This window comes from Hyla sarda, chromosome 5 (assembly GCF_029499605.1).
Source record: "Hyla sarda isolate aHylSar1 chromosome 5, aHylSar1.hap1, whole genome shotgun sequence".
Taxonomy (NCBI): domain Eukaryota; kingdom Metazoa; phylum Chordata; class Amphibia; order Anura; family Hylidae; genus Hyla; species Hyla sarda.
Window position 1 is genome coordinate 17012844 of NC_079193.1, and position 16563 is coordinate 17029406.

Sequence of the window (16563 nt, forward strand, 5' to 3'; positions counted from 1 at the left end):
TGGTCTGACTAGTGATTTGTACAGCAGTAGAATTATTTCCTTGTCGTGGGCATCTATGCCCCTATTGATGCCCCCCATTATTTTATTTGCCTTGGCAGCAGCTGCCAACACTGGTCACTACAGCTAAATTTACTATTAACTAAGACTCCTAAGTCCTTTTCTACATCAGTCGTCCCAAGTGTTCTCCCATTTAAAGAGTACCTGTCATCAACAAAAACTTTTAATATGTTGTTCATAATCATTAATGAAGACATATTGTAATATATCTTCATTAAAAAATATTAATATTTATACCAATTTTTTCATTTTATACTTTTGGCCACTAGGGGTCACTCTTCTATGCCAGGTCTGCAAGCAGCATCCTATGCTTTTCATAGTAAGTGTACAGCTTTTAGGACTAATGCTGAAGGGCTCTGGTCCTTCCACCGGAAGTTCAGTACTGTGAGCTACAAGCCTGCACAAACCTCTCATACAACAGCCAGTCACCTCCCCCTCCCCCCTGCCCCTCACCACACGTTATCTTATACATTGTATTATCTCACTGCACTCCCTGCAGCCATTAATCTCCCTCTTGTTCCTGCGCTTCCAAGCAAGCAGCATCATTGCTCTTGGGTTGCTGATTCTGGATGAGGTAGGACCTCTGCAGCTTATAAGACAAATTACTAGGCCAAAGCCTTGTGGCCTAAGCCTGCGCTAGAGACGGATAGTTCTTACAATTCCCCGCTATCTGCGCTAGATCTCTGGACCTAATCCAACTGTCAATCACTGCTGTGCTGTCTATAAAGACTCTGTTATCCGGACTGTTACCGATACTGCATATACAGAAAATCTTCAGTAAAGTTCCTGCAAATTTTAAGTTCAGCACTGCTGTGGACAATCCATTTATTTTACACTCACCTATCGCTCTTGGGAAGGGTGGCGATAGGCCCAGCATCACTACAGAGTTTTAACCCTCACCCTGGCGTCACGAGTGACAAGGGTTAACAGCGCCCTTTATTATACAGAACCGCAACACTCCAATTACCCTACATACCCCCTAGGCTACCACAATTGCGTTGTATTGTATTGCATTGTATTGTATCGCAATGTATTGTATTGCGTTGTATTGTATTGTATCATGTTGTATTGTAATGTACCGCATTATATTGTATTGGGTTGTATTGTATAATGTTGTATTGTATTGGGTTGTATTGTACTGTATTGCGCTGTATTGTATAGTGTTGTATTATGTTGTATTGTTTAGTGTCGTATTGCGTTGTATCGCGCTGTATTGTATTGTATCGCATTGTATTGTGTTGCATTGTATTGTGGTGTTCTGTATTGTATTGCGTTGTATTGTATTGTATCGCGTTGTATTGTATTGTATTGTGTTGTTCTGTATTGTATTGCGTTGTATTTTATTGTATTGCGTTGAATTGTATTGCATTGTATTGTATCGTATTGTATTGTATTGCTTTCTATTGTTTTTTATTGTATTGTATTGTATCTCGTAGTATTGTATTGGGTTGTATTGTATTGTATCGCGTTGTGTTGTATAATGTTGTATTGTGTTGTATTGTATAGAGCTGTATTGTGTTGTATGGCGTTGCAGCATTTTTGCAGATTCTTTCATTCTCTGAGAATTATCCGTCATATTAAACAGTGTTTAAGCGTAATTATATGTCATATTATGTGCCCTATTAAAAAGGGTTAATCATCAATTCTTCATAATTGCATTTTGTAATGGAAATGAAAGGGCTTCCCAGGTTAACAAGAAACAATTCCAATAGAAACCATTCTTTCACTGTGACAATGTCAAGGAAAACAGCGTCGTTGATAAATCATACCCCACCGACGCGAGGACTGACTTCACAGGAACATTGCTGAACGGAAAATAGCACAGAAGTGTTTAGAACATATCATGCTGGGTTATACATGGGCCCTATTATTGTGCTTTATTAGGGCTTTGCTAAGCATTAATGGGGAGGGGTGGGAGATGGTCACATGAATGAGCCCCAATCAATGGGCACTTATGGTTCACATTGACCACAATCTATTCATTTACTCAGCCTTACATGTCTGGGCCCCCTACTACCATGTGACCTCTACCTCATACCCCCTATAGCTTCACATGTAAGTCCTTAATATTGCATCTAAATTTGATACCGTTTCTTCTATGTTATAACCTTCTAGTAAGAACCCCGCCCCCCCATACCCCACCCACCCACTTGTTAAACATCTATATTGGGAAACAATAGTATTTTTACTCATATCCTCCATGTCTATAATCTAGGTGTCACTTTGATGCGGACTTATCATAAAGGGTTTTTCCACTTTGACCAACTTTTTGCACTGGCCAGGTCCACAAGTAATTTTGGGGGTTCTCTGTTGGGACCTCTATTTTTGAAGAAGAAGAAAAAAGAAGCTCGGCATGTGTCCACATTCCTGACAACAATAAGGAAGATAAATGTTATACCGATCCATAGGAATGGACGACCATAATATAGAACAATTGTTGGGCAACTAGAGCAAGAACCCTTGGTTGAATAGGCCTTCTGCTCCGGCTATGATGTCCATACGTTCTTCTAGGACTTATATGATACTCACCACTCCAGTACTGTGGCTGGGTACGACCTTCAAGCCCATTGTTCTGACCTCATCTATTTAGAATACCTTGACTCCAGGACTTCATTCCTTGTTCTTTCCTTATATGTTCATGACGGTCATTTTGACCTCAGTTCCATCTTGTGACTACACAATGACTCCCGTGAATTCCTCGATACCAGCTATTTCCTATTAGTTAGATGGTCACAGATAAGAAGCTACTTTGAGGACAACAATACGATCCCTCTACCAGTTCCCACTAATGTCTCCAAGAATTAAGTTCAAGACTCCAACCTTCACCATCAAGGCTCTCATATTGCCCCTGCCTATCTCTCTTCCCTGAGGCTCAATGGGGTAAAATAAGGGTTCTGTGGTAAAAAAAAAAAAAAGGCATTTCTTAGTAATGTCTCCATTTTACAATGAACCTATGGCTACCATTACCCCTCATCCCCACCTCCTACTTCTATATCCAGTATAAGTTTTCCCAGGTTTTTTCCAGGTCTTCCAGAATGCCGTCCCATTTTTTACCAATGGGTTGTGCACAACTGAAAAATCTTGGCAGCTTTCATCCAAAAACAGCAGCTCACCAATGATGGCTGCCAATGGGTTGTGCTTGGTTTTGAAGCTCAGCTCCATTAGAGTGAAGTAGGGAAAAGGTGAAAAGATGTGGAGCACTTTTTGGAAGAAAGCGGCCAAGACTTTCAAAAACCAAACCTTGAGGAGGCTTACTGACTATTTATTGGCATACAGGTGGTCATTGCCATAAAGATTCCCTGTGGTTCCAGCCGACTCACCTTTCATGGTCAACTAATCAGGAAACCACATCGCAAGATGGAATCATTTATTCTCGAAAAATTCTTGGACAACCAGAATCTTATATATATATATATATATATATTTATTTTTTATTTTTTATTTTTTCTTTGGAGGGGGGGAATGTTATTATTTGATAACATGGTGGATGGTAGGTAGATACCAACCTTTGCATCATTTGGACTCAATGGGAAAAACAAACTCTTTATGCCATCTATTCTCATACAGTATATAGTCCTATTGGAATGCCGGCGGCGGAAGCTCGTGATGTCATAACCCCACCCCCTCATGACATCACACCCCCTCAATGCAAGTCTATGGGAGGGGGCGTGGTGGCTGCCAAACCCCCTCCCATAGACTTGCATTGAGGGGGCGGGGTGTGACGTCACGAGCCCCCGGGACTGGCTCCAGCGTTCGGAACAGTTTTTTCCAAATGCTGATCAGCGAGTACCCCTTTAAGGATGGCCCCATTTTTTACATTAATGACTAGGCTCTTTTTATTTTTTATTTTACTGGGTCTCTTTAAATGGTAATAACTTTAGAACGCTTTTTCTGAGCAGAGCGATTCTGAGATAGTTTTTTCGGGACATATTGTACTTTACATGGTGCATTTTTGTTGACACATGCAGCCTTTTTTGTGAAAAACGCCAAAATATTGTGAAAAACTGGAAAATTTCTGGCTTTTTTTTTTTTTTATAGTGTACACTGTGCGGTAAAAGTGATGTTATATTTATTCTGTGGGGTCAGTACGATTATGGCGATACTTATTTTATATAGATTTCTGTGTTCTTTTTCCTTTTCTGAGCAAAATTCTTTTCCTGCCATTCATTTTCCAACAGCCGTAACTTTTTTATTTTTTGTCTGACGCCATTGAGGGCTTATGTTTTTTGCGGGATGAGCTGTATTTTTATTGGTATCATTTTTGCGATACATGTTACCGTTTGATCTTTTTTATTCCGCTATTTGTACCAAAATTGCCGAATGTTGCGCTTTCGTTTAATTTACATTATAGTTTTATAATACACGTCATTACGGACGTGGCAATACCTATTATGTATATGATTTGTGTTTTTGATCTTTTTTGATGACGATACAAGGTTTTATTGGGAAAGGGGCTTTTTTTTTTTACACTTCATACATGTATTGAACAACCTTTTACTATTTTATTTTTCACTGCCCCTGTCTACATCTATGGAGTCAATGCTGGCTGTATCGGCACGAGTTAATGCCGCCGATCTCCTGCGCTGCCCGCAGTACTTATTAGCTGCTGTATGCTACAGATATGCTACAGAAACATTTGTGAAGGTCTTTCCAGTCTGACCACAGTGCTCTCTGCTGACACCTCTGTCCATGTCAGGAACTGTCCAGAGCAGGAGAGGTTTTCTATGAGGATTTGCTTCTAATCTGGACAGTTCCTGATATGAACAGAGGTGGCTGCAGAGAGCACTGTGGTCAGACTGGAAAGAACTACACAACTTCCCCTGGAGCATACAGCAGCTGATAAGTACTGGAAGGATTAAGATTTTAAAATAGAAGTAATTTACAAATCTGTTTAACTTTCTGTCACCAGCTGATTTGAAAACATTTGTTTTCCACTTGTTGCCACCGGAGTTCCCCTTAACCCCTTCATGACCCAGCCCATTTTCACCTTCATGACCTGGGCATTTTTTGAAAATCTGACCACTGTCACTTTAAACATTAATAACTTTGGAATGCTTTTACTTATCATTCTGATTCTGAGACTGTTTTTTCGTGACATATTCTACTTTATGTTATCGGTAAAATTTCACTGATATTTGTATCCTTTCTTGGTAAAAAATCTAAAAATTTCATGAAAATTTTGAAAATTTAGCATTTTTTTAACTTTGAAAGTCTCTGCTTGAAAGGAAAATGGATATTCCAAATAAATTACAAATTGATTCACATATACAATATGTCTACTTTGTGTTTGCATTAAAAAATTGACAAGTTTTTACTTTTGGAATACACCAGAGGGCTTCATTTTTCTCAAGATTTTCAAAATCGTAATTTTTCAGGGCCCAGTTCAGGTTGGAAGTGGATTTTAACCCCTTAAGGACCGGAGGTTTTTCCGTTTTTGCATTTTCGTTTTTTGCTCCTTGCCTTTAAAAAATCATAACTCTTTCAAATTTACACCTAAAAATCCATATGATGGCTTATTTTTTGCGCCCCCAATTCTACTTTGTAATGACGTCAGTCATTTTGCCCAAAAATCTATGGTGAAGCGGGAAAAAAAATCATTGTGCGACAAAATTGAAAAAAAAAACGCTGTTTTGTAACTTTTGGGGGCTTCCGTTTCTACGTAGTACATTTTTCGGTAAAAATTACACCTGATATGTATTATGTAGGTCCATACGATTAAAATGATACCCTACTTATATAGGTTTGATTTTGTCGGACTTCTGGAAAAAATCATAACTACATGCAGGAAAATTAATACGTTTAAAATTGTCATCTTCTGACCCCTATAACTTTTTTATTTTTCTGTGTATGGGGCGGTATGAGCGCTCATTTTTTGCGCCGTGATCTGAAGTTTTTAACGGTACCATTTTTGCATTGATAGGACTTATTGATCACTTTTTATTCATTTTTAAATTATATAAAAAGTGACCAAAAATGCACTATTTTGGACTTTGGAATTTTTTTGCGCGCACGCCATTGACCGAGCGGTTTAATTAACGATATATTTTTATAATTCGGACATTTCCGCACGCGGTGATACCACATATGTTTATTTTTATTTTTATTTACACTGTGTTTTTTTTTTTTATTGGAAAAGGGGGGTGATTCAAACTTTTAATAGGGGAGGAGTTAAATGATCTTTATTCACTTTTTTTTTCACTTTTTTTTTGCAGTGTTATAGGTCCCATAGGGACCTATAACACTGCACACACTGATCTCTTATACTGATCATTGTTATCTCATAGGGACCTATAACACTGCACACACTGATCTCTTATACTGATCATTGTTATCCCATAGGGACCTATAACACTGCACACACTGATCTCCTATGCTGATCACTGGTTTCTCATAAGAAACCAGTGATCAACGATTCTGCCGCATGACTGCTCATGTCTGGATCTCAGGCACTGAGCAGTCATTCGGCGATCGGACAGCGAGGAGGCAGGAAGGGGCCCTCCCGCTGTCCTGTCAGCTGTTCGGGATGCCGCGATTAGCCGCGGCTATCCCGAACAGCCCGACTGAGCTAGCCGGGAACTTTCACTTTCACTTTTAGCCGCGCGGCTCAGCTTTGAGCGCGCGGCTAAAGGGTTAATAGCGCGCGGCGCCGCGATCGGCGCTGCGCGCTATTAGAGGCGGGTCCCGGCTTCACTATGACGCCGGGCCCGCCATGATATGACGCGGGGTTACTGTGTAACCCCGCGTTATATCAGAAGAGCAGGACCAAGGACGTACCGGTACGTCCTTGGTCCTTAAGGGGTTAAGGATCTTCATATTAGAAATCCCCCATAAATGACCCCATTATAAAAACTGCTCCCCCCAAAGTATTCAAAATGACATTCAGTAAGTGTTTTAACCCTTTAGGTGTTTCACAGGAATAGCAGCAAAGTGAAGGAGAAAATTCTAAATCTTCATTTTTTACACTCGCATTTTCTTGTAGACCCAATTTTTGAATTTTTACAAGGGGTAAAAGGAGAGAAATCACCCTAAAATTTGTAACCCAATTTCTCTTGAGTAACGAAATACCTCATATGCGTATGTCAAGTGTACGGCGGGCGCAGTAGAGGGCTCAGAAGGGAAGGAGCGACAATGGGATTTTGGAGAGTGAGTTTTTCTGAAAGGGTTTTTGGGGGGCATGTCCCATTTAGGAAGCCCCTATGGTGCCAGAACAGTGGACCCCCCCACATGTGACCCCATTTTGGAAACTATACCCCTCATGGAATTTAATAAGGGGGAGTGCACCATGTACATTTGAGGCGATTTGCACAGGGGTGGCTGATTGTTACAGCAGTTCTGACAAACGCAAAACAATAAATATCCATATGTGACCCCATTTTGGAAACTACACCCCTCACGGAATGTAATAAGGGGTGCAGTGAGCATTTACACCCCACTGGCGTTTGACAGATATTTGAAACAGTGGACTGTGCAAATCAAAAATTTTATTTTTCATTTTCACAGACCACTGTTCCAAAAATCTGTCATACACCAGTGGGGTGTAAATGCTCACTGCACCCCTTATTACATTCCGTGAGGGGTGTAGTTTCCAAAATGGGGTCACATGTGGATATTTATTGTTTTGCGTTTGTCAGAACTGCTGTAACAATCAGCCACCCCTGTGCAAATCGCCTCAAATGTACATGGTGCACTCTCCCTTCTGGGCCTTGTTGTGCGCCCCCAGAGTACTTTGCGCCCACATATGGGGTATCTCCGTAGTCAGGAGAAATTGCGTTACAAATTTAGAGGGTCTTTTTTCCCTTTTACCTCTTGTGAAAATGAAAAGTATAGGGCAACACCAGCATGTCAGTGTAAAAAATTTATTTTTTTACACTAACATGCTGGTGTAGACCCCAACTTCACCTTTTCATAAGGGGTTAAAGAAGAAAAAGCCCCCCAAAATTTGTAAGGCAATTTCTCCCGAGTACGGCGATACCCCATATGTGTCCCAAAACTGTTGCCCTGAAATACAACAGGGCTCCAAAGTGAGAGAGCGCCATGCGCATTTGAGGCCTGAATTAGGGATTTGCATAGGGGTGGACATAGGGGTACTCTATGCCAATGATTCCCAAACAGGGTGCCTCCAGCTGTTGCAAAACTCCCAGCATGCCTGGACAGTCAATGGCTGTCCGGCAATACTGGGAGTTATTATTTTGCAACAGCTGGAGGCTCCGTTTTGGAAATAGTAGCGTACCAGACGTTTTTCATTTTTTGGGGGGAGGGGGGCTGTGTAGGGGTATGTGCATATGTAGTGTTATTTACTTTTTATTTTAGGTTAGTGTTAGTGTAGTGTAGTGTTTTTAGGGTACAGTCACATGGGCAGAGGTTCACAGCAAGTTTGCCGCTGGAAGTTTGAGCTGCAGCGCAAAATTTGCGCCATCTCAAACTTGCAGCACTCACTGTAAACCTCCGCCCATGTGAGTGTACCCTGTACATTCACAATGGGAGAGGGGAGGGGGCAAACATCCAGCTGTTGCAAACTCCGAGCATGCCCTTTGGCTGTCCGTGCATGCTGGGAGTTGTAGTTTTGCAACAGCTGGAGGAACACTGGTTTGGAAACACTAAGTTAAGTAATAAACTTTCAAGTGTTTTGCAACCAAACTTAGTGTTTCCAAACCAGTGTGCCTCCAGCTGTTGCAAAACTACAACTCCCAGCATGCATGGTCTGTCAGTGCATGCTGGGAGTTATAGTTTTGCAACAATTGCAACAGCTGGAGGCACTGAGGTAGGAAACGGACAATGTTTCCCAACTAGTGTGCCTCCAGTTGTTGCAAAACTACAACTCCCAGCATGCCCAGACTGCCAAGGCATGCTGGAAGTTGTAGTTCGGCAATATCTGAAGGATCAGATGTTGCCGAACTACAACTTCCAGCATGCTTGGGCATTCTGGGCATGCTGGGAGTTGTAGTTTTGCAACATCTGGAGGTCCACAGTTTGGAGACCACTGTATAATGGTCTCCAATCTGTGCTCTTTCAGATGTTAGAGAACTACAACTCCCAGCATGCCTGGACAGACTGAGCATGCTGAGATTTGTAGTTTTGCAACATCTGGAAGAGCACAGATTGGAGACCATTATACAGTGGTCTCCAAACTGTGGACCTCCAGATGTTGCAAAACTACAACTCCCAGCATGCCCAGAAAGCCAAAGGCTGTCTGGGCATGCTGGGAGTTGCAGTTTTGAAACTCTCAGAGGCAGCAGTGAGATCGCTTTACGGCGATCTCACTGCTGCCAATGAAGATGCCGCACTGCTGCCGGAAACTCACCTCCGGGACGCAGCGCCGCCGGGACCGCCTGGAGGACGCCGGGACCGCTCGGGACACCGCTCGGACGGGTAAGTGACGCCGGGGGACGGGTCAGGGACACTTAGCAGAGCGGTGTGTGTACAGATCCCCGTGATCGGGACTCACACACCGCGCTGCTAAGTATTCTGATAGCGAAACGCTGCTATCAGCCAGTCAGATTTGACCAGCTGATAGCAGCAATCGCTGGGGGGGGTGGGGGACGAAACCCCCCGTGGTCGCACGGTAAGATGGCTGGCTATCAGTGATAGCCACCATCTTTCCGGGCGCTGCGGGATGCCGCGAGTAGCGGCAGTAATGTCCATGACGTACCTGTATGTCATGGGTCGGGAACACCTTGCCACCCATGACGTACAGGTATGTCATAGGTCGGGAAGGGGTTAAACACTGTATCCAGGAAGGTGTGTGATACGGATCAAAAATAACATAGTGTGCACGAAAAATGCTAAAAATAAATAAATAAATAAATAAATAAAGGGCTCCAAAAATGTATTCTTGGCCAACATACATGTGTGACAGCCATTATATGGTTTATAATTTAGATATCACGCTTGACTCCAGTTATATAAAACCTCTTCCGTTTTTTCCTTTTCTGTAGTGTTATCACAACACAATGGATCAATGCGCCCCGGGATGTAGATCCTTTCACTAGTCACAGACTGTGTCAAGTATTCGTGACCTCAGCTAAGATGAGCAATAGAATGGATATAAAGACGAATACAAGGACTTAAGAATTATTGTGGTCTTTAGCTCAGGTAACAGATGCTGGATGACAACTACTAATGGCGGCCATTACCGTATCCATGGGCATTATCTCCAGTCTTCTACTGCATCCGATTTACTTGTAATTCTGCATTACTATATGTGGTTATACCCAGGGGAGAAGTCCTGGGGGGGAAAAGTGTGGGAACTCACCCAAGATTTCCACTCAATCGCAGGTCCTGCTAATGGAAACAATGTTCCTGCTCTGGAAAAAGTGCAGGAACTCAGTTTCCACGCATCCCTGCAAGGACTTGAGCCCTGGTTATACCCAACAGTCCTTCCTGTTGTTACGCTGAGCGCTCCGGGTCCTCGCTCCTCCCCGGAGCGCTCACGGCGTTCTCCTATGTTCCCAGCCGGGATGCGATTCGCGATGTGGGACGCGCCCGCTCGCGATGCGCATCCCGACTCGCTTACCAGACCCGTTCCCCGTCTGTGCTGTCCCGGCGCGCGCGGCCCCGCTCCTTAGGGCGCGCGCGTACCGGGTCTTTGCGATTTAACCCCTTAAGGACCGGAGATTTTTCCGTTTTTGCATTTTCGTTTTTTGCTCCTTGCCTTTAAAAAATCATAACTCTTTCAAATTTACACCTAAAAATCCATATGATGGCTTATTTTTTGCGCCACCAATTCTACTTTGTAATGACGTCAGTCATTTTGCCCAAAAATCTATGGTGAAGCGGGAAAAAAAATCATTGTGCGACAAAATTGAAAAAAAACGCTGTTTTGTAATTTTTGGGGGCTTCCGTTTCTACGTAGTACATTTTTCGGTAAAAATGACACCTGATATGTATTCTGTAGGTCCATACGATTAAAATGATCCCCTACTTATATAGGTTCGATTTTGTTGGACTTCTGGAAAAAATCATAACTACATGCAGGAAAATTAATACGTTTAAAATTGTCATCTTCTGACCCCTATAACTTTTTTATTTTTCCGTGTATGGGGCGGTATGAGGGCTCATTTTTTGCGCCGTGATCTGAAGTTTTTAACGGTACCATTTTTGCATTGATAGGACTTATTGATCACTTTTTATTCATTTTTAAATGATATAAAAAGTGACCAAAAATGCACTATTTTGGACTTTGGAATTTTTTTGTGTGCACGCCATTGACCGAGCGGTTTAATTAATGATATATTTTTATAATTCGGACATTTATGCACGCGGTGATACCACATATGTTTATTTTTATTTTTATTTACACTGTGTTTTTTTTTTTATTGGAAAAGGGGGGTGATTCAAACTTTTAATAGGGGAGGGGTTAAATGATCTTTATTTACTTTTTTTTTTCACTTGTTTTTTGCAGTGTTATAGGTCCCATAGGAACCTATAACACTGCACACACTGATCATTGTTATCCCATATGGACCTATAACACTGCACACACTGATCTTCTATGTTGATCACTGGTTTCTCATAAGAAACCAGTGATCAACGATTCTGCCACATGACTGCTCATGCCTGGATCTCAGGCACTGAGCAGTCATTCGGCGATCGGACAGCGCGGAGGCAGGTAGGGGCCCTCCCGCTGTCCTGTCAGCTGTTCGGGATGCCGCGATTAGCCGCGGCTATCCCGAACAGCCCGACTGAGCTAGTCGGGAACTTTCACTTTCACTTTTAGCCGCGCGGCTCAGCTCTGAGCGCGCGGCTAAAGGGTTAATAGCGCGCGGCGCCGCGATCGGCGCTGCACGCTATTAGAGGCGGGTCCCGGCTTCACTATGACGCCGGGCCCGCCATGATATGACGCGGGGTTACTGTGTAACCCCGCGTTATATCAGAAGAGCAGGACCAAGGACGTACCGGTACGTCCTTGGTCCTTAAGGGGTTAAAGGGCCGGTGCGCCACTGATTGGCGCATGAGGTTTTAATCAGTACCTTCACCTGTGCACTTCCCTATATAACCTCACTTCCCCTTCCCTTCCTTGCCGGATCTTGTTGCCATTGTGCCAGTGAAAGCGTTTCCTTGTGTGTTCCTAGCCTGTGTTCCAGACCTCCTGCCGTTGCCCCTGACTACGATCCTTGCTGCCTGCCCTGACCTTCTGCTACGTCCGACCTTGCTCTTGTCTACTCCCTTGTACCGCGCCTATCTTCAGCAGTCAGAGAGGTTGAGCCGTTGCTGGTGGATACGACCTGGTTGCTACCGCCGCTGCAAGACCATCCCGCTTTGCGGCGGGCTCTGGTGAATACCAGTAGTAACTTAGAACCGGTCCACTAGCACGGTCCACGCCAATCCCTCTCTGGCACAGAGGATCCACCTCCAGCCAGCCGAATCGTCACACCTGTGTTCTAACATTGTGCTTCTAGTATTCTATTCCAAAGCACTGAGGATGATCGGTCATGGGCAGTCCAAGGGAAAACCCAGAATAGTTAGGGTCTATTCACACGGCAGAATTTGCTTGCGGAATTCCATCTCAAATTAAAGCCCATAGACTTCTATGGGATTCCGCAACTCCCATTCACACTTCTGAATTTCCGCTTGCGAAATAGACTGCAGCTATGTGAGATGCCTTCTGCTGCCACCCTCCTCCATTGTCCGATAGATACCCAGCGCTGATGTCTTATGATTTCAAATCAGCCGTTGCGAGGACGTTATACGCTTATGTTAATTCATTGAAGCTCCAGACCAGCCTCTCTATGTAAATAAATCAGATCCCCGACCAAATGAATCTGACTTAATGGAGTACTCCACTGGAAAACATTTATTTATTTATTTTTTTTAAATCAACTGGTGCCAGAAAGTTAAACAGATTTGTAAATTACTTCTATTAAAAAATCTTAATCCTTCCAGTACTTATCAGCTGCTATATGCTCCACAGGAAGTTCTTTTCTTTTTGAATTTCCTTTCTGTCTGACCACAGTGCTCTCTGCTGAGAGGAGTAGGAGCAAATCCCCATAGCAAACATATCCTGCTTTGGACAGTTCCTAAAATGGACAGAGGTGTTAGCAGAGAGCACTGTGGTCAGACTGATAAGTAATTCAAAAAGCATACAGCAGCTGATAAGTACTGGAAGGATTAAGATTTTCAAAAAGAAGTCATTTACAAATCTGTTTAACTTTCTGAAACAAGTTGATTTAAAAAAAAAAAAAAAAATGTTTTCCAATGGATTACCCCTTTAAGACCAGGCTCCAGACCAGATGCTCTTAAAAAATGAGACCCCTGGCCAGATCCCTGAAATAAATCATATCTAAAACAAAATGTGGTGTGCCAGAGCAGAACACCTTTACTACCTGAGCTATCTGAGTTTAAGTGTGTTCTGAGGTAAAAATGTCTTTATTTGTGTTATCCAGCATTTATTGATACTGTGCCTTAAACAGCTCTGTAAGAGTTAAAGGGATTTTTTTGTCTGTAAGAACTAGTGAGTAGCCACAGCAACAGACCTCATCCAATCTGGTTTAGCCCCCCCTAGTCTCATAAGACAGGGAGGAGCCCTAAATAAGAGTTGTCTGGCTTCAGCCAGAGATAAGAGATCCCCATCTACAGTCTCCTGCTCTAGTGCCTCATGGGAGTAGGCCGCAAGTGTTGTCCACCTTTCACATGGATCCTGCTGCCAAGATCAAGTCAAATCATCATCTAAGGGTGCTTTCAGGACAATAGCATAAATCTGAAGGGCCCAATAGTCAACTGGATAAGGGTGTGAGTAATCCTCTGGGCCACATCCATCTATGTGATGGACACCCGTCCGGGGCCGTTCTACCTGATACTCTCCAGGAGTGGTGTCCAGGTTTCCCCCGATGATACTTAGGTGGGGTAGAGGGACCTTTCCAAGTTTCCATGGTCAGCCCCCATGAAGACTGTGGCGGTAATCATGCCAAAAGGAACTCCGCCTGTTAAAAAGCTGTCTAGTGTCTGTCATCTCCTGCCACCAGTCAGTGTAAAGTCCTGAATCAAGTCAGTCCAGGTTGTCTCCACCAGTACTGCAAGTCCCAGTATGTCCAGTAAACTGTGACTGTGGCTTCTCACTACGTTCCGTTGCATCAGTGTAACCTTGTCTCCAGAACTGTTCTCTCTGTATTGTGATCCTGAAATTTTATTCAGTAAACGTTATAAGTGGTTATCTAATGTCTCTGCATTTAGATGCTTGGATACCGGGGGATACTTCCTTTGGAGTTGTGGCAAGTGAACTTAATCTGCAGGACTACTACCACCAACATCTTCACACACCAGTTTATACCACACTCCTGGCGTCACAAACTTTCTCTATCCACTATCTCTGTCCACACTATACATCACACTCCACTTACCACACAAAACTCCAGAATAATAGCAGACCACACCATCGACTTATGTTCCTTGCTATTGGGCTCCATCTCCTCTGGGCCCCACCACACTAAGACTTAAAGGGGTACTCCGGAGTAAACTTTTTTTTTTTAATGAACTGGTGCCAGAAAGTTAAACAGATTTGTAAATTACTTCTATTTAAAAATATTAATCCTTTCAGTACTTATTAGCAGCTGTATGCTACAGAGGAAATTCTTTTCTTTTTGAATTAATTTTTTGTGCTGTCCACAGTGCTCTCTGCTGGCACCTCTGTCCGTGTCAGGAACTGTCCAGAGCAGCATAGGTTTGCTATAGGGATTTTCTCCTACTCTGGACAGTTCCTGACACGGACAGAGATGTCAGCAGAGAGCACTGTGGCCAAGACAAAAAAGAAATTCAAAAAGAAAATAATTTCCTCTGTAGCATGCAGCTGGTAATAAGTACTGGAAGGGTAAAGATTTTTTAATAGAAGTAATTTACAAATCTGTTTAACTTTCTGGCACTAGTTGATTAAAAAAAAAAAAATGTTTTCCAGTGGAGTACCCCTTTAATATAACTATCCTATATTTTAAGTAACATGTGACCAAGTATTATCGAAATATCTCCAGCCATTTGGAAGTTATGAAGTGACCTATATTTCCCATAGACTTGCATGGGACTTAGAACAAAAACCCAGAACCTCACAAAAATGTTTTCCACTGGAGTACCCCTTTTAAAGGAGATATCCAGTGCTGAAAAACGTATCCGCTATGCTAAGGAAAGGGGATAAGTTTCAGATCACAGGGCAGGGGCGACCGCTGGGGCCCCCCGCGATCTCCTGTATGGGGCCCCGGCAGCCACCGGGAAGGGAGCGTGTTGACCACCGCACGAAGCGGCGGCTGACAGGTCCCCTCAATACAACTCTATGGCAGAGCCAGAGCGCTGCCTTCGGCAATCTCCGGCTCTTCCATAGCGGGTGCGGTGGTCGACACCCGCTATCTGACCAGCGAGCCGGGGCCCCATACAGGAGATTGCGGGGGGTGATCTGAAACTTATTCCCTATCCTTAGGACTGGACTACCCCTTTAAGGCTGCTTACTCTATGGGGGAGATTTATCAAAACTTGTCCAGAGGAAAAGTTGCTGAGTTGCCCATAACAACCAATCAGATCGCTTCTTTCCTTTTTGAAAAGGCCTAGGAAAAGTGAAAGAAGCGATCTGATTGGTTGCTATGGGCAACTCAGCAACTTTTCCTCTGGACAGGATTTGATAACTCTCCCCCTATGTCCTGGAGCTCACTTTGACATCGGGTGGTGACCAAGGACGTGGATCGGGGAGGTTTCAGGCAACGACATTAAGTATTGGATTTCATTAGCATTATGCAAATCTAATTCAATAAATAGTGACCTATATAAAAAATCTAAATCAGCATCTGAGAGCAGAAACTATCTCCCCGTCCTCTCGTGTTCCCTCCACGACAATACTGAACGCCTCGGGATGGCTGGAATATGTTAGAAGCTAAATCTTTATTTTTAATCAGGTACAATATGCTAATGTTCTCCTCTTCTCACTTCTCTCCATTAGCGCTGGGCACAACTTTACCAAGTAAAATTCGTAAAAAGTCTTAAGAATCCTGCAGTATATTACAGCGACGCCTACAACCCCCCATTTCCTTCTTATTCCGTTGGTTTAATTCCATAGCTCGTAACATAATAGGTTTCAAAGAAGAGGAAAAATTCACACATAAAAATACGCCAGGCTTTTAAAACACACTTGACTTCCATTTGGTTGGCGCCTGGTGAAAGGTGCGTTTATGTAAATACGGAGGTAATGTACGTGTGTGGGCTCACGCTAATGCCGGCTCTTGCTGATGGCTAAATTATGTATTCCAGCCAAGAGGATAAAAAAAAAAAAGAACCATAAAAATAAAAACAGCTAATATCTTACATATTCTTAAAGGAAAAACATATAATTTTGAAAATGATCTAAGACTGATGCTTAATACTGGACGCCACAGACTTAGAAAGCAGAAAAAGTACTGAAATTTTAAAGGGGTACTCCGCATCTAGACATCTTATCCCCCTAAGACATTGTGCTGTCTGAGTCCAAGAGTGAAATGCTGCTCCCCCCCCCCCCCCAAAAAAATAAAACTTTAGGTAGGCAGCAGTTCCCCCACA

General features: G+C 43.1%; 1 long non-coding RNA gene across 1 annotated transcript in view; it reads left to right on the forward strand.

Annotated features, from left to right (window-relative positions):
- LOC130272916 (uncharacterized) overlaps window positions 1–16563 on the forward strand; it is a 58740-nt gene that overhangs the window by 19331 nt on the left and 22846 nt on the right. The window contains exon 2 of the long non-coding RNA XR_008843789.1: window positions 9993–10149. This is a non-coding gene — a long non-coding RNA (uncharacterized LOC130272916). The remainder of the gene's footprint in view (window positions 1–9992; window positions 10150–16563) is intronic.